Here is a 6,206-nt window from a genome sequence, read left to right on the forward strand (position 1 = left end):
GGTCCTAACCATCTACTTTGGGAACTTGCTTGCTCGATTCCACGAAGGACCCACTGTCTAGTTCTCTGCCACCATCCCCTGGTCTGCCCACTTCCACTCTCTCTTCCTCCAGTGTCTCTGTACTAGGTAACCTCAAAGACCTTTCTGGAAGGTGAATCTGACCAAGACATGCCCCTCCCATGGCTCCCTAGTGCCTCAGCATAGAGTCCATGCTCCCTCCTAGCTTACAGGCCTGGTGCTCCAGTTCTGGGCCATTTCCTCTTTCAGTCTTTCTGTGGGGGCCATGCTGACTGACATAGAGCTGCTGGGACTGAACAAGCCAATTCCTGCCTCCAGGCCTTTGCTCCTGCTGTGCCCTCTGGCTGAGACAGCTTCCCCTCCACTCCCACCTTCACTCCCTCCACTATTCCCTATAGTCCTTTCAAAGGCTCCTCCAGGAAGCCCTCCCTTTCCATCAGCCTCCCACCCCAAGGTGTCTCAGTGGTCAGACAACTGTGATGAAAAACAGATCCCTGCCCATGGCTACCTTCTGAGTGTCCAGGCATGCCCCCTCTCTTGTCTGAACTGCCCCAGCACTGCCCTGGCTCTCTTTCCATTTGTCTGTCTGGCTTTGTGTCCACCATCTTCTGCCTCTTTCCTCCATCCCTGACTTTTTTTTTTTTTTAATAGGGTCTCACTCTGTCACCCAGGCTGGAGTGCAGTGGCACAATCTTGGCAACCTCCGCCTCCCAGGCTCAAGCGATTCTCGTGCCTCAGCCTCCTGAGTAGCTGGGATTACAGGTGTGTGCCACCACACCTGGCTAATTTTTATATTTTTAGTAGAGACAGGGTTTTACCATGTTGGCCAGGCTGGTCCAGAACTCCTGACCTCAGGTGATCTGCCTGCCTCGGCCTCCTAAAGTGCTGGGACTACAGGCATGAGCCACCATGCCTGGCCTTTTAAAAAATCTGGTCACTCTGGGGACTGTGGTGGGGTGGGGGGAGGGGGGAGGGATAGCATTGGGAGATATACCTAATGCTAGATGACGAGTTAGTGGGTGCAGCGCACCAGCATGGCACATGTATACATATGTAACTAACCTGCACAATGTGCACATGTACCCTAAAACTTAAAGTATAATAAAAAAAATCTTGTCTCACTGCAACTTCTGCCTGCCAGGCTCAAGCCATCCTCCCACCTCAGCTTCCCAAGTAGCTGGGACTGCATGGGCATGCCACCATGCCTGGCTAATTTTTGCATTTTTCGTAGAGATGGGGTTTTGCCATGTTGTTCAGGCTGGTCTTGAACTCCTGGGCTTCAGCCATCTGCCCACCACAGCCTCCCAAAGTGCGGGGATTACAGGTGTGAGCCACTGCGCCCAGCCAACCCCCTGACTTTCTTGGCTGATTGTTCCATCGTCTCTTACACCTGTCTCTGTCCCTTTCCTCATTCTTTAATGCAGCCGCACCTCATTCCACTGGACTCAAGGTGGTGTCATTGTCCCTATGTTCCTTCATTGTTGCTATGTTCCTTCATTGTTGCTATGTTTCCTTCATTGTTCAGTCTGCATCCCCCAATTTCTGACAGGGGCTCTCTCCCTCTCCACACAGTTAATGACCTTGGTGGAAAGAAGCAGTTCTGGTTCCTTAAGAGACATGGTCCACACTTTCCCAAAGAAAGTGGCTCAACAAGACCTGAGTAAAGTTCCAGAGCACGCAGCAGGCTCCCAGCCCTCCAGACCTGAGGGAGCAGAGGAAGAACACACAGAAAAGGCCACTGCATCCAGGACTGGTCCAGCCTCAGCCCTTCCACCCCAGTCCCTTGTGGCACTCATGGGGAAACAGCAGGATCTCCTTGGTCGACCTCACTTGTGGACCTTCCTACTGAACCCTCTCCCACTTCTTGTTTCAGAAACTTCAGCCTGCTGCAGAGGATGTACTGGGCTCAGGCCCACTTTGTCCCTTACTCCTGGGCCCCAGTGTGACCAGTTTCAGCTGGAAGGGGGTTCTTTGGGGGAAGGGAAAGCCTTGACGGGTGGCATCTGTCCCCTACAACTCCCTCTTCCAGCCCCCCCCCTTTTTTTTTCACCCGATGCCTCCCTCCCTGGACCTCAGGGCTTTCTTTAGCTTGGGGTCCTAGCCAAGCTCCTGGATCCTCTGCCCATGCAGGCTGCAGGCTCCTGGAGGGTAGGACCCATCCCTCTTGGGTCTCCCAAAGCCTCTAGGTGGGTAAGTCAGGTTGTGCAGGGGAGGGACCCAGGGGAGGAAGTTCATGCATTCACTGTCAGTAATGAGTGTTTGTGTCCCTGTGCTGCCCACCCCGTATCCTGCCTACGTGCCTGTCGCGGGGCACGATCCAGCAACGGCCGTGGGTTTCCAAAGCCTGGCTCTGCCGTAACCACCAGTGGGGAACTGCTCCAGCTCGGCCAGCCCAGAATCGGGCCTTGGAGGGCCGGAAGAAGCAAGGAGGGCCATGAGAAGGCAAGAAGGCTTGGGCCCGGCCGCCCCCGCCTGGAGACTGCTGGCGGGCGCCAAGGCGCAGGCTGTCGGGGGCGCGGGAGCCCTCGCAGTGGAGCGCAGCCCACTAGCCCCCACCACCCAGCGGCAGCGAGATTCAGCTCCCGGCGCCCGCACATCCGCCCCGGCTCTGGGCTGGCGCCAGGCGGCTGGATCCGTGACTGCAGTTGGCGGGAGGCCGGACGGCGCATCCCCGGGGACTCCCAGGCAGCCAGCGCTGTCGGCCTGGCCAGGAGGGCTGTGGCAGGCGGGCGGGCGGCGGGAGGCTGGGGGCCCGCGGCGGAGGCAGCGCTGCGTGGGCTGCGGTCAGCAGGAGCCCCGCAGAGGGGCCGCGTCTCCTGCGCTAATTGGCCCTTTCCCAGCCGCCTGGGCGGGTAATTGCTCCTTCGCGGGTGGAAGGTGGGGGCGTGGCGAGGGAGAAGCTGGGGCGCTGCATCCGGAGCCAGGAGCCAGGCTCAGCCCCAGGTGGGCGGCCCGGCCCGGCCCGGCTGGCAGGGGGCTCGTGTGTGCGCTATGCCTGCGTGAGCTTAGCGCCCGCACTCTTTCGTACCCGCGGTGGCGCGGGCGGGTGGATGAAACCCGGCGGTGAGGAGGGCGGCTTGGGCAAGACTCAGAAGTGTCCTCGGGCTTTCACCAAGATCCAGTCTGTTCTGCGCACCAATCCACGCGAGATGGGGCCTGGCAGCAGCTTCAGGAGAGACTCCAAGTGGCCGTGGGAGGACCTGAGTGGGGGCAGGAAGACAAGGTGGGACGATGGGGCAGTAGTAGGTAGCCCTCCCGCCTCCGTCATCCAGCAATGCAACCCAGGGAGGAGCTGACGAGAAGAGGGACACCTTCCTGGGTGTATGGGGAGGGTGTGGAGCCGGGGCTGTGGAAGGCAGGGGCCAACCCAGCATTCAGACTGCCCACTGGGGTTCTCCCAGGCTTGGATTCCTATGGAGGGTCCTAAGGTTTCCTCAGAGCCCTTTATGATTGTCACATCTGCCACAGCCAGCTTGGACCCGACTAAGCCCTGGCTCCTGCTCAGCTGCACTTCCTCCAGTTGGGGGAGGAGGGCCCTGGGCAGGTGGCCATTAGAGGCAGCTGCCCTCCCCACAGACCCATGTGAGAAAGCATGAGGAGGGGCGTTCAAGAAAAATCATTCAGGGTCCTTATTAAAGCTCAGTAAAGCAGACTTTATTCAGGAGCATCGAAATAGGCATAGGGGCCGAGCCGTTAGCTTGTGCCTGTAATTCCAGCACTTATGGAGGCCAAGGCGGTAGAGAGGGTCTCACTCTATCACCCAGGCTGGAGTGCAGTGGTGTGATGATCATAGCTCACTGAAGCCTCGGCCTTCTGGGCTCAAGCGATTCTCCCACCTCAGCCTCTTGAGTAGCTGGGACTACAGGCATGTGCCACCATACCTGGCTAATTTTTTTAATTAATATTTTTTGTAGGGATGGGGTCTTGCAGTGTTGCCCAGGTTGGTCTCAAACTCCTGGGCTCAAGCAGTCCTCTTGCCTCAGCCTCCCAAAGTGCTGGGATTACAGGCATGAGCCACCGTGTCAGGCCCAAAAATTAAAAAAAAATTAGCCAAGGCTGGTGGTGGCTGTCTGTGGTCCCAGCTATTTGGGAGGCTGACGTGAGAGGATTGCTTGAGCCCAGGAGTTTGAGGCTGCAGTGAGCCGTGATGGCACCACTGCACTTCAGCCTGGGCAACAGAGGAGACCCTGTTTCCAAAAAAAAAAAAAAAGAAAAAAGAAATAAAAAGAAATAGGCATAGGGATTGCCACAGTGGGGTTTTGCAGTCAGGCAGCTGGGGACAGAGATTGGGCTCAACTCTGAATACAGCATGGACAAGTGAGAATTTATAGCCAAGGAGCAAGGTGGGGTCAGTGGATGGAAAATTACTAAGAGGAAATATCAGAGATAAAGGGGGGAATTCTGGCTAAGCCCATCCAATAGGATTCTTGCTGCAGGCAGGCCAGGGTGACCAGACATCATCTTGGGGATAATAGAGGCTAAAGAACTTCTATTTTTTATATGTTTGAGGCAGAGTCTTGCTCTGTCACCCAGGCTGGAGTGCAGTGGCACGATTTCAGCTCACTGCAACCTCCACCTCCTGAGTTCAAGTGATTCTTCTGCCTCAGCCTCTCAAGTAGCTGTGATTACAGGCGCCCACCACCACATCCGGCTAATTTTTCTATTTTTAGTAGAATGGGGTTTCACCATGTTGGCCAGGCTGGTCTCGAACTCCTGAGTTCAAGTGGTCTGCATGCCTCTGCCTCCCAAAGTGCTGGGATTACAGGCGTGAGCCACCGTGCCTGGCCAAGGCTAAGGAACTTAATTAGATTATGGAATATGATCAGATATCGAAGGTGGGGGGCTCTGGTTAAACTGACTTAGCAGGAATCTTGCTAAAAAGTCAGGCCTAGCTGAAAAAGTTCAGGAAAGTCTGAGTAGAGTTTGGTCAAGGAGAGAATCTTTGTCAGGGGAGAAATCAGGGGGAACCATCAGAGGCAGGCCTGGGCTAGCTCCTGGGCTGTGCCAGCAGGCCCCAGGGTGAGCAGCCGAGGACCTCCAGGTCAGGGTATCCCTTGTGGACACTGGAGTGAAATCAGGCTCAGTTGGAACTGAGCTCCTGCTGAGTTCTGCACTGGCTGCCCCTGGACCACCTTCTGGGGGCTGAACTAGCAGCCCTCACTCTGGCTCCCTACTGATGAGTGGCTGTTTGGTTGCCTGGGACATCCTCTGGCTGTGCTTCCTGAGACCAGAGCTGCCACATCTCCGGTGGTAGCCACCCTTCTCAGGGATTGCTCCAGGTCTGGATGGAGGTGGCAGGGTGCCTCAGACAGGCCTGGATCCAATTCCTGCTCTGCCTCCACCAGCTCAGGCCCTTGGGCAAGGCTTTTAAATGTCTCAATGCCTCAGTTTCTTCATCTGTAAAATGGGGATAATAAGATCCACGGTTGTTGTGAGGATTAATGTTTGCTTGGAAGGGGCTTCCGCCCTCCTCCACCATCCCTTTGCTTTGGCGGTTAGATCCTGGGGTATGGGGAATTAGATGTGCCTCATCCCACAGATCTGTGCAGCTTCCATTTGCCCCAGAGACTCAGGAACCTCTGGGAATCAACACTAGTTTGATCAACACTAGTTTGATCAACACTAGCCTAATCAACACTAGTTTGGGACAAAAATACTGTGGGACACTATGCCAGTGTTCATAGCAGCATTATTCACAATAGCCTAAAGGTGGAAAGAACCCAAATACCCATCACTGGATGGATGGATAAACAAAATGTGTTATATACTTGCGATGGAATATTATCCAGCCTTAAAATGGAAGGAAATTCTGATAGATGCTACAGCATGGATGAAACTTGAAGACATCATGTGAAGTGAAATAAGCCAGACACAAAAGGACAAATACTGCATTACTGTACTTATATCAGGCACCTGGAAGAGTCAAGTTCATAGAGACAGAAAGCAGAATAGGGTTACCGGGGGCTAGGAAGAGGGGGTAACAGCAAGTCATTGTTGAATGGGTACAGAGTTTCAGTTTAAATGATGAAAAAGTTCTAAAGACAGAATAGTGGTGATGATTGTGCAATGATGTGAATGTACTTAATGATATTGAACTGTACATTTAAAAATAGTTAAAATGGGCTGGGCGCGGTAGCTCACGCCTGTAATCCCAGCACTTTGGGAGGCCAAGGTGGATGGATCACGAG

This window comes from Pan troglodytes, chromosome 17 (genome assembly GCF_028858775.2).
Source record: "Pan troglodytes isolate AG18354 chromosome 17, NHGRI_mPanTro3-v2.0_pri, whole genome shotgun sequence".
Classification (NCBI taxonomy): Eukaryota; Metazoa; Chordata; class Mammalia; order Primates; family Hominidae; genus Pan; species Pan troglodytes.